The sequence below is a fragment of the Pleurodeles waltl genome, chromosome 6 (genome assembly GCF_031143425.1).
Source record: "Pleurodeles waltl isolate 20211129_DDA chromosome 6, aPleWal1.hap1.20221129, whole genome shotgun sequence".
Lineage (NCBI taxonomy): Eukaryota > Metazoa > Chordata > Amphibia > Caudata > Salamandridae > Pleurodeles > Pleurodeles waltl.
Genome location: NC_090445.1, coordinates 1,535,409,012 through 1,535,421,161, shown reverse-complemented (window position 1 = coordinate 1,535,421,161; position 12,150 = coordinate 1,535,409,012). Strand labels below are relative to the sequence as shown.

Sequence of the window (12,150 nt, the reverse complement as noted above, 5' to 3'; positions counted from 1 at the left end):
TAAATGAGGCCCCTGGTATTTAAAAAAAGGACATGTGGAAATGTAATTTTTCAATGTCTCTACAGTAACAAGCCCCTAAAAGCTATTGTCACTGGGGAAGGTTCTGGCTGTCCTTCAAGGAAAAGGTAGAGTGCAGATTAAAATATTAATTTTGCTATCCAACTAGGGAGATAGTTCCCCTACTCTTTATAATGTTTATTAAAAATCCAATTCAATGGTGAAGTTGGATTGTTTTGATAAATATTTAAAAAAGTAACTTTTAGTTACCTTTTCCATGTGTGAAGCTCTTGGAAGTTAATTTGCATTAGCATGCAAGCAGCTGCACCACCAGTGCTTGATCCTAATGTGTGAAAACTGCTCACAGAACAGAAACAATGGTTTAGGCCTGGTGACAGGATGGGCTGAGACTGGAGCATACAATGTCCATCAGCTAAGGAATGGCAGATGGGGTGGTTCCAGGAACTTCATTAACTTTAAAGAGGCAAGGTTTAGGCCTACCAATCCCAGTAAAGGGTAAGGGAAGACCTGAGGAAGGAGAGGCCTTTGTTCTTTAGGCCCCATGTAGTCTGTTGGCTACCTGCCCAGTGGAAAAGGGACTGGTTCCAAGAACCAGTTTGGTGTAGATGAGGAGGTAGGGACTGCTCATGTTCCTAAAAACACCACTGGCTGACCCACCGGCTCCCTTTAGGGGCAAAGGGTCTGTGCCATCATCCTAGAATAGTGCATTCTGGGCCAATTTGCACTAACGCAAACAAGATGTGCTATGAAAGTCAGTAAGGTTGCCCCTGCAAAACTTTCCTCATTGGTTAGGATGTGTCCAGGAGAAAACCCCGCCCCTAACCACTGAAACGTACATAAGTGGACCTCGAAAACAGCTCCCCGAACGCTCTGAACCTGCAGAAGAAAAGAAGAGGGGCTGCACCTGCTGTTTGAGCCTGTTGACCAGGGCTAGACCTGCTCTCATGTGTTCCCAGACAAAGAAGTGGACTCCAAGGGTCAGCTGGCTGACCACCTGTTTGGCCACAGGGACATCAAAAGCTTCTAAAGGTCTTTTTCCTGGAGTGACCAATGGCCACTTGCAAGAAGTAGAGGACCTGACCATGCAGAATGAATCCAAGCTCCAAAAAGAAACTGAGCACAACGGTAGAAATCTTCACTGGACAAAGACACCAAAAGAATACGGCCGATGAGAGGAGTTCCCTGGGCGTGAAATTTGACTTTTCTGGCTGAGAGCTTTTCCTGCCAATACCAACTGCTTCAGTGGGACCTTGTTTAAAGCCTATTGAACTTCAAAGGGACTTCACAGGAAGCTGCCTTGGCGCACTGGAGGATTCTGATTTTCATTTCAGAGACCAACTGCCGATTTAGATGTTGGTGGAAAGGAAGACCATAGGTTTGGTTATGGAGGTGACTGCACCATCACCGCCGTAGGCAAACTTTTCTGATGGAATAAGGGCTGTCAGAGAATTGGCTATATGTTCATCCACCCAATTAGAATAGGTGGACATATAGCTGTGTTAAGGACAATAAAAAACAAAAAATGACCCCCCCCCCACCATGGGAGATGACCAGTATGGCGAGGGGTGCATTGTCTTTCTTTTTTTTTTCAAAAAGAACATCCAGCTTTGGGAATTTGTTTTAGAAGGCTCTGTATTGTTGATGGAGCCCTGCACCAAACTACGAAAAGCATTGACAGGAACCACCTCATGCATTTTTAATCCACTACCAGACACTCCCTTCCCCTTTAGCTCACTTTTGCAGGATCTAGCTTTCTCTCTTTGTGGAGGGTTTTCTGTCTTTGGCTTCCTTTGTCCTTCAGGTTTGTGTGTTTCCCTCTCTTGCTCTCTGTAAATGTATGATGCTGAAAAATAAGTGTTGATGCCCATAAATGAGTGCCAGTGGTCCCTCCTTGCTCAAATTAACAATTAAGCCCATGTAACAAAATACAGGCCTACAAGCTTTAACAGGGCATACTAACAATTCATTGTTATGTTCTATTTTCTTCAACATATGATTGTCATAATAAATGCAAATCCTACTGTTGCAACTTTTCATAACTGATCAGACATATGTATCTGATAATACATGTTCTCAATTAAACAAATAGGCTTATAATACCCTGTAAAAATAATCCAGTTTGGACATCACCGTGACATGAACAATCGTTTTGCGCATATCTTCAGGCACTAAGTACAGCATTCTTTTTAACGCCCTAAGTGTAGCAAAACAATGAGCAGAAATAGCCCTAATATGGGCTTCGAATGACAAAACAAATATAACACCAATATTTCTGAATGCAGGTGCAGCTAGAGTGGTGACCCCTCCCCATCTCAGCCAGCCACCAGTTTTAGGAATCGGGGTGATGTTAGTACCAAGAAAAAGGATCTCGTTTTTTCAGAATTAAGCTTAAGACAGCTTTCATTCATCCATTCAACCGATGACTTATGACAATGCTTGAAAGAACACAGTGCCAAAAGGAGCTTGATATCGTCAGCATAAGAGACCCATGCACACTCCAGGACTCAGCCAACCTTGCTGGTGGCTCCAAACAAATATTTAAAAAGGTGAGACTCCGCACCAAGAATTGCAGAACACCACACTCCAGAGGTCTGGAGGAAGAAGTGAAAGGAGTGAGAAAAACTGGCTGTGATCTATCTTCAATAAAAGATTTACGGCAGTATAGTGCTTGATCTCTGATTCTAGTCCACCTACGTCTATTGAGCAGGATAGAATACGAAACAGCATCAAATGTGAATCCAGTATAACCACTGCACAGAAATTTTGGTCAAGATTTTCCTTAATAAACTATGTCACTTCAAGTACAGCCGATTCAGTGCTATAGCCAGATCGGAATCCAGATTTAGAGTCATGCAGCCAATGGTTAAACTCTAAAAAATGAGAGAGTTGCCTATTAACTATCTCCTACAGCAGTTTAGCCATTGTTGCCAAGAGGGAAATTGGCCTAAAATTGCTTAGTACCTTGGGATCAGCATTAGTTTTTTTTTAATATATGAAGTAAAAGAGCCTTCTTCTAGCACCTTCGTACTAGAGCGAGTTCCAAAGACCAGTTCATCAATTTTCAAAATAGGTTTGCAAAGTGAGGAAGCACACTTTAAAATAGTTGGAGGATACTTATCTAGTGGGGAGCCTAATTCCACGGAAGACTCCTCAGAGGATATATGGTCAAAAACAGAAATAGGAGTCCAGAGCATGAGATCCTCAACCCCATGTTTGGAGACCTGCAAAGGAAATTGCTGATATATAGCAATATGAAGAAAGGGGCAGAGAGATCCTCAAATAAACCAAGAGAAGGAATGAGAGAGTACTTAGATGCATTGTGGGAAAGAAAGGAGTTGACAATCCTAAAAAGCTCACTAGGCTTGTAATTTGTCTCTGCAATCAATATAGTATAATACCTTTTCAGAGCAGCCTTTTAAGCAGCCTTCGCATCCTTATCAAACATTTTCCTCCGCTTGTGCTCAAAAATGTTACATTGCTATTTCTCCTCCTTTAAAGTAGGTAAGAACCAAGGGGCAAGTAGCTTAGATCACTTAGAGGACGAGGGTTTATAATGTGCAACAATACCCAAGCCTTTAGCCACCCACTCATTACAACTAACCACGTCTTGTTCTGGAGCACTAGAAAGATTGATGGGGATGGAATGTAACGCCTTCAATAAGTGAGACTCTGAAATTTTATGCCATGCTCTGGTAGTTTTCAGAACAGCAGTCTGCGGCGTACTGGGTGTGGTCGAAAGAACCCTAAAAGGAATCAGTGAATGATCAGACCAGATTAACTTCTGTGTGAGCTTGACCAGCATGGTCAAGGGATTTGAAAAAATAAGGGCTAGCATATATCCAGCCTTGCCTGTGGGACCCTTTACTAGCTGTTCTCAGCAAAAACCTTCAAGAGTGGATAAAAGCTGCTGAGCGGGTCTACAATTAAGGTCATTAACATGCAGGTTAAAGTTGCCGAACTTCAGAAAGTTAGCATGAAGTAAAGACAATTAACCAAAGACATCAGCCAGCAGATGAAAAGAATAAGCAGGACAGTCACATGGTCTATAAATTAATGTGTCGGAAAAGGCAAAGGATGGAACCAAGACACCGGTAAAAGGTAATCCATAAATACTAGTAATATTTGTCAATTTACAAATATAGCACGCGAAGGAAAAGCAATGCACAATTGCCACACAACCCCCAATTTGTAACCCATGGGAATGGCTAAGGCAATATCAGATGAAACGTATTCCTGTAACCAATTAGATTAAAAACATCAAGGGCATGTTTAGGTAAGGATCTGCAATTTATGAGACATGCAGAGAAGGTAGTGCCCATAGGGGCAACGATGTGCTCACCATTTCCTGATCTGTGGCCTTCCATGATTTTTCTCTGGATAGGAGGTTCATGCACTATGTCCTATAATGAAAACCACAATTTTCTCTTTCAGCCAGCCAATCATATTACTCAGACTCATGGACGTGACTTTGGTTTTGCATACCTGAAAAGGACGATTAGAGAAAAGCCCCCTCACCCAATAAGGTTTGTTCATTTATTTTTAATTTAGCCCACTGGGAATCCTCAAACCCAGGTTTGAGGACTGCTAACAAACTAACAATCCAGATAACTCTATCTTTTAAACTGTTCGAAGGCCATGCCACAACATGTATTTTAATGCTAATGTCTCAAAAAATACTGAATGGATTTACACCCAAATCAAGCCAAATCACGTTCATGACAAGTTTGAGATCATTCTGTTTAGCCATCTTATATATTCTTTTGAGAGCATAAAATCCTATGGGAGTTACAATGAGAATAGTTGCCTCTTATATTCCTCCGCCCAACGGATCTGACAAAGTTTTCCATGATGAACCGAAATGAGATCATCTCTTTTAGGAAGGTTTCATGCAGATTTGTCAAATGTCACCAAAGTTATTAAGAAAACAAAGGTCTTTTCAATGGCAACTTAGGCCTAGTCACTATTGCTCAAAGTGTAATTAAAGAGTGTTTCAAATCAATATGTTTGTCATATCTATGAACTGCTGATTTTCAGTTCATGACATTGTAAATAAAACAGGCAAAATTAAAAAAAATGTGCAATAGGCAGAGTGTGCACTATGTTGCTCTAATGCAATCTTAGAGATGCAGTGAAATTTACAAATATCTGCCTATCACTCCTGTGGTGTACAATGATGCCATCAGAATACATGCACAAGCACATTAAATACTGTGACAAATTTGGTTGCACTATACAACCATAACACAATTATATTTATGTATCCTCTGCACACAAGCACACATTCACATTATCTTGTCAAAATAAAACCTATCGCTGGCAGTGACGGCTCGTGGGAGGGAAAAGGTTTGGCGCGGTGCGTGCCAGGCGGTGTGTGGGGAGGGGAAAAAAAAATAATAATAAAAAAAAAAAAAAAAACTTACCTTTATTGCTGCGCTGTGCCGATCTGCTCCTCTGTCCTCGACTGCAGGAACAGACTCCCAGCCTGCCCAGAGTCCAATCCTAATCTTGCTTTCATGTTGCTGGCAGCATGAAAGCAGCATTAGGATTGCACGGAGCGCCCAGCCAGGGCGCTCCGAGGAAGAGTGAAAGTCTCTGGCTGCTGTCGCCAACCCAGCAATGCAGTGCCTGCGTTGCTGGGTTGGGGAGAGCCCAGTGTGCATATGTGTTTGGCCAGCCCGAGACAGCCGGTCAAACATACATGGGCTCTGAGGGGGAGTGTTGTGAACTTCCCTTTGTGCTTGTCACAGCCCCATAGCCCCGCCCTTTTTTTAAAAGAAAATGATCATAAATGTTGTACATGATCGTTTTATCGTAAATGTTTTGCAGCTGCTGCTGCTGTCGGGGGTGGTGATGCTCCTCCGCCATAGCGGAGGAGCCACCCCTAATCACTGGTAGTATAGGACTGAAAACACACAATAAAAGATCGTGTGCACTTTATGCGTATTTATATTAATATATATGAAGGATAATCCCATAATATGGTCCAATAATGCCATCAACGAATTCTGGTGACATCATAAAAAATAAGGTTTAGGTTTTGTAGTTTTATTGCACAAAATATAATTATAAAAATAGTTTATAGGGACCCATGAAATACAAAAAATATTTCATTGGTTCCTGTAAAATATGGGTTCAATCATCATAATGACAACCTACAAAGTATTTGTCAGAGCTTTACCGTTGTGCAGGCCTTTAGGATTATGCAGCAATGGAGAACCAAATTATGCAGTAGAATCATCTAAAGTATACTGCAAGAAATGGCAAATTATGCACCACATCATCTGATTATATAATTTTTACCGGTTTGAGTCAGAAACAGTTTTTCAGTTGAAATCTGCAAAGTAAGTGGCAAGTGTAGTTAATCCATAACAACTAAAGACTGCAACCACGGAATTGCATAGTTCCATTGGCCCCTAACACTGTCCGATGTTTTTATCAACTATCTACTCCTGAAAAACACAGAAAAACTAAACATTCAAATTCCAGTCAGTGCAGGTTGTTAGCTGAATCTTGAAGAATACAACTTCAACAATATAACATGCCTATAGCCACAATTTATTTTTTTTAACAACCGAAAAGGGTATTTTCACAAGGTAACTACTACTAAATAAACATGATATAAAACAATATGTATATGCCAACGTATAATATGGTCCTATATTGACATCTAGGTGTTCTCGTGACATTTCTAAACCACTCAGTCTTTGACCACGTTGTTTATGATATCACCAGAATCCCTTAATGACTGTTGTGTCTGTCGTCACAGTCGTTGCATCACACCAGAGTGAAAGGCATATATACAAGGCCCCTGGAGCACAATAACACCGCGGGAGCATCACTTTTGTGATGCTATGGCAGCACAGTACGCCTGCACATTTTTACAAGGCCATGTAAAGCCACCTTGCATGGCTTTTGCATTGCCTTGTAAATATGGACCCCTTTCACTCATAACTCTTTGTGAATGGGGAGTTCCGTTGGTGTTGCTGTGGGTGTCCCCAAGCAACACCCATGGAATCTGACACTTTCCCAGATTGACATGATTTCATAAACCTGAGAATGCATCAGATTGCTCCTCCACCACAGGCATGGCGTAAAAGTGGAGCAACAAGGAGAAATACCTTTATTTCTCCTTGTTTTTTGCTCTTTCTGAAAATGCCCTTAATGATTGTTTATGTGCTGCAAGATGTCTCTTCCTGCACATAAACAATCATCCCTGCCACGCAGGAACCCTTGCAACATAGTGCAAGGATGCCTGCATTGGGGCTAGGCAGCCAATTGTGCGCCGGCACAGAAGAAAGTATGGGGGTGCGTTGTGTTGCTGTAAATATGACAAATCCCAGCAATACGACACATCCCTGCACTTTCCTAATGGCGCTGCAAGCTGGCTTGCAGCGCCCCGCTGTGTCACTTGTAAATATATACAGTGGTGTATTTCTCTATTTACAAAGTTCTTCACTAGCTACTCGTTCGTCTACTTATGGAGGAGCTTGTCTCCACCGATGCTGTCCATAGACTGGCCAACCCTGGAATGTCCTCCCCTCTCCTTAGTGAAGTGCGATGCATCTCCGACATGACTATGACAATACAGGATCATTAAACACATTATGGGAATATCAGTCTAAATAAACACTAACTGAATTGCAGGATTAAAAACGGATAGTTTTATACCTAAACTATTCCAAGAAGTAAAATCTCTTGGGTTTTGGATACATTCAAATCTCACCACACAAAGACAAATAGAACAAAGAGTAAAATCACATAGACCCGTGTTGTTTTCTTTGACTCTCCTTAAACCCCCAGCAAGTCAATCAGACTTCCTTATTGTCGCACAATATATTGTCATTTCAAATAATGATTATGGAATACTAAACTCATAGAAGTGTCTCAAGACTTCCTGGCGTCTATAAAAGCTATTTTGCACAACTGAATCCGGCTCAAACTGTGATCAAGTAACAGCGGCCTTGATGGACGTGCACTGCGTATAGCTGAAGGCAAGAAGTGACTTCAGACTGGCATGCCTTGTTTTAAGGAAATTAAAAATACAACCCACTTATCTTCACCCCTCCCTTGGTATCTCTGAAAGAGCAAAAACGCTCATTAGTTAGGAGACCTGCGCCTTTAAGCCCAAGAATTCAACAGGAGTTCTGTCGCTTCTAAGTCATTCTCTGGGGCTGTCCCGCAGTGCTTTAAATGGGCCGGTACTGTCCGGTACTGAGTACCGGCGCTTTTTTATTTTGAAAGGGAGCGTACCGGCGCATCTCAAGAAAAACGGAATACTTTTAATTGGAGAGTACCGGCACTTCTCAGAAACAAGCAGGTACTCTGGTGCAGAGTACCTGCACTTTATTTTTTCCATTTCAAGCACTGGAGCCTGTCCCATCATTATTATAGAACTCTCCTCCCCCCCCTTCCCCCCAGGAAAATCTAAGATGTCAAGGCAACAACTGCTCTTTCGGAAAACCTCAAAACGCAACTTTTTAAACCTCACCTAAGTGTGTAATTCTCTTGTCGATCTCGACCTGAAGAGGTATGGCAGACACACATGCTAATGTTTTCTCAACGTTTGTCCAAGATTAAAGACGTATGCTCTGCCTACACAAAAAGGTCACCAGAAACCCATCAGTCATTATAAGGCAGTGACACTTTATACATTCGTTGATTATGTTTATCACGTCACCTGGACCCCCTCAGGGGGATTATAGCACGCTAACGCGTCACCTATATAATACTAATAGTAGTGACTGTGTAGCACAACTCTACTTCGGATTGGCTATCTGCGCCAGTCCTGGGTTTTGCCTCCTCAAGGTGACATTGAATGTGCAGTTTGTGCACCTCTGACAGAAGTCTGGGCAGCACGGAGGATCGGGACCACTCAATCGGCAACAGGTGCACGGCGCGGGGAGAACTGAGGCCTACCTTGTTTATTTAATCACCGGAGTCACTTGCAGAGGCAGGCTGGGGCCGGCTGCTCGGTGCTCCCTGGAGGCTGCGTTATGTACCGCGGTGACACGGGGGCTCGAGGCAACAGCAAAGTTCCCACCACGTGCCCTCCCGCCCCGTGGTGCTAAAAATAGGCCTGCGCCACTCGTATCTTTGTAAACAGGATTATGGGTCCCCTTCTCGCGGCCCGCTCCAATAATAGAGTTCCTCTCGCGGGGTTGGGATGTGACACCGGCTGAGTAATGTGTGGCTGTGACACTGGCGCGCTCTGGACAGCAGTATGAGGAGTGGACCTAGCACTGACGTGCGGTGTGAGGAGCCGTCACCGGTTGCCTGTCAGTATCTGGCACTTTTGGTGGCGGTGGGGGAATCTGGTACTGGTAAGTGAACCGTAAGGAACTGGCACGCAGTGTCAGAAACCGGTGGTAGGGGTTTGATGGTGTGACCAGATATCGAGAAGCAAAAACTCTGACAGGCAAGACAGAAACGTAGGACTAAAGACTTTAGTGTTACTGGCCTGTCTCGGTTTTTGCGCAGCCTGTAAAAGAAAGTATATATATTACACACAGTTAGAAGGCTACATTTATGTAGCATTAGCTATGGTTGGACCGCCTCCCTGTGTCTCCCTTCCCTCCTCCCCAGTCTGTCTTCCCTCTGCTGGGAGCATGACGCCGATTTCCTCCTGCACCGCCAGAAATAAACCGATCCATTATCGCAGTCTTAAGAGGCGCTTGGGAAGTAGAGCATTACAATTCTGCTTTGCAAGATGACTTGACCTTAGGCTCAAAAACTGGGATTTATATTTAAATATAAGAAACGCGTCGGGAAACCGGGACAGTACTCCGAAAATCGGGACTGTCCGGGAAAATCTGGGACGTATGGTCACTCTAGGTTGGAACATCTAACAATGGCTCGTTTTGTATGTAGAAAGGGCACTGGCATAGCTGCCAAGCTTCCCAGGTCCAGGGGTGACTATAGAGTGCAGTCCAGGAATTTTCTTAGAATTGTGGGACTTGTAGTCTTATTTAACTTAAGACTACAAGTCCCAGGAGTCTCAGACGTTAGACGTTACAGAGGTCTAGGGAAAAACAGAATGGTCTAACTAGACACGCATGGACCTCTTGGCAGCTATGCACTGGATCTGCACTGTGAGAAGCTGGCAGTGGTGAAAGGTTGAAAACCTAGAACACATGTAGGGACGGCAGCAACTGGTCCTGCTGGCATAGATAAGCTGTGGGTGAAACGGGCATTGTTACCAGAGTGAGGAGAAGCCACTGTTGGCCATATTGAGGATCTGGCACTGGTGGCAGCAGCAAGAGCTGCCACTGGAAGGCAGTGTTTGAATCTGGCATTGGTGGAAAGTAAGGAGTGGACATTATTAGGCACAAGTACTGTGGGCACAGCGAGGATCTGCCACTGATGGCCAGTATGAGGAACTGATACTGGGGGACAGTGCATGAAGCGTACACTATTGGGCAGAGGCATTGATGGGCAGAGTCTCCATACTGACGGCCTCATTTACAAGGCCCTTGGTGCAGGGTGGTGAAGCAAGTGCATTGCTGCGCCACAGAGAAAGGGCAGAAATGCACTGTATCTACAAGAACTGGTGCTTTTCTGTCCTCTTCCCCTGCTCTGACGCACAAATTGCTGCCATGAGCCAAAGCAGGCTCCCTTGCACCATAGTGCAAGGGTGTATGCGTTGTAAGGATGATTGATTTTGCGCAGGAAGGGACACCTTTCTGCACAACAACAATCACAGGAGCTGTTTTCCTCCTATGTGTGCCGCAGAACGCAGCACACATAGAAAGAGGAAAAAACTGGGAAAAATTAAGATATTTCTCCCTGTTGCATCACTCTTGTGCCACCCCTGAGGTGGCGTAGGAATCTGACGCATTCTCAGACTTGTAAATCTGGGAATGTGTCAGAATCCTTCAGGTTCCATGGGTGTTGTGCGGGAACACACCAAGCAACGCCCATGGAACGCCCCTATCACGCAGTGTTATGCGTGAAAAGGGTCCATATTTACAAAGCCATGAAAAGCCATGCAAGGTGGCCTTGTTAATATGGGTTGGCACACTGCACCACCAAAACATTAAAAAAATGATGCTCCAGTGGCAAAGTGTGCCGCTAGGGCCTTGTGAATGAGACCCTGAGTATCTGGCACTCGTGGGCAGTATCATCAGCTAGTAGTAGTAGGCAGCATTTGAAGCGGGAACCAGCAGTTAGTGTGTGAAGCCAATAATGGCAATCAGAGTGTGAAGTGATGGCAGTGGCGGAAACTACAAGGAGCTGGAAGTGGTAGGCAGTATGAGGAGCTGACACTGGTGCACTGTGTGTAAAGCTGGCAAAGATCAACAAAAGTACTCAGAAGCAAGGCTTTAAGCGGGCCGGGTTCCTCCAGGTCTCAGACTCAATAGTAATTAAAAACAGAAATTGAAATGGGTCCCTATCAAGCCCTATATTCATGTCCTTAACTTTACTAGCAAAAACACTGATGGAATTCTGAACAATAAATGTAAAAAGAACTTTAAAATAATTCATCTCATGGATTTAGATCCTGTTTATATTTCACATGTCTAATCCGTTTAGGAAATGCGAGATTAAGTAAACTATTTCCTAGATGCTGTGTTTCTTTATTTTTTCATGCAGCATACTACTCTTATATGGTGCTTACTTCGAAGTGAGCCGCCTCCAGGACATGAGAGCTCTGGAGTGGAGGCTGAAAGTAGAGCGAGTTTCTCCCCCTGCCAGTCAGCGTGCCAGAGAGGTATTCAGAATTCATGGTCGGCCAATCATTGACCTCTCTGCAGAGCGCACAAAGCAGTGGTCATGTGTTCTAGTGGCAACTGTGATTCTGTGCAAATGAGTGTGAAGGGGCACACAGTTGTCAAAATAATGACAAGGTGAAAGTAAAAGGAAATGCAGTGCTTACAAGTGAGCCGGTGCATTGTGTGTTTGGGGAGTTGTGAAGTGAGAGATTTGAGGAAGTGCGTTCAGGAGACAGAGAAATGATGGTGCTGAAGAGGAAAAAGATGAGGTGGAAGATATACTGATGGGAAGAAGCAGAGAGAAAAGGGGCATAAATGTCTAAAATAGAGGGAACATAAGAGGAATGACTGAAATACTTTGAAGACCACTACCCCTTCCACAGATCTTAGTAAATTTTTCACATTCTTTTTATTTAAATTAAGT

General features: G+C 43.6%; 1 protein-coding gene across 1 annotated transcript in view; it reads right to left on the bottom strand.

The window, feature by feature from the left end:
• The window catches only part of PERM1 (PPARGC1 and ESRR induced regulator, muscle 1), a 59,285-nt gene extending 50,157 nt beyond the window's left edge, over positions 1 to 9,128 (bottom strand). The window contains exon 1 of the mRNA XM_069241118.1: positions 8,935 to 9,128. The gene's annotated coding sequence lies outside the window, so the exon portion shown is untranslated. The remainder of the gene's footprint in view (positions 1 to 8,934) is intronic.
• Positions 9,129 to 12,150: the final 3,022 nt, after the last annotated feature.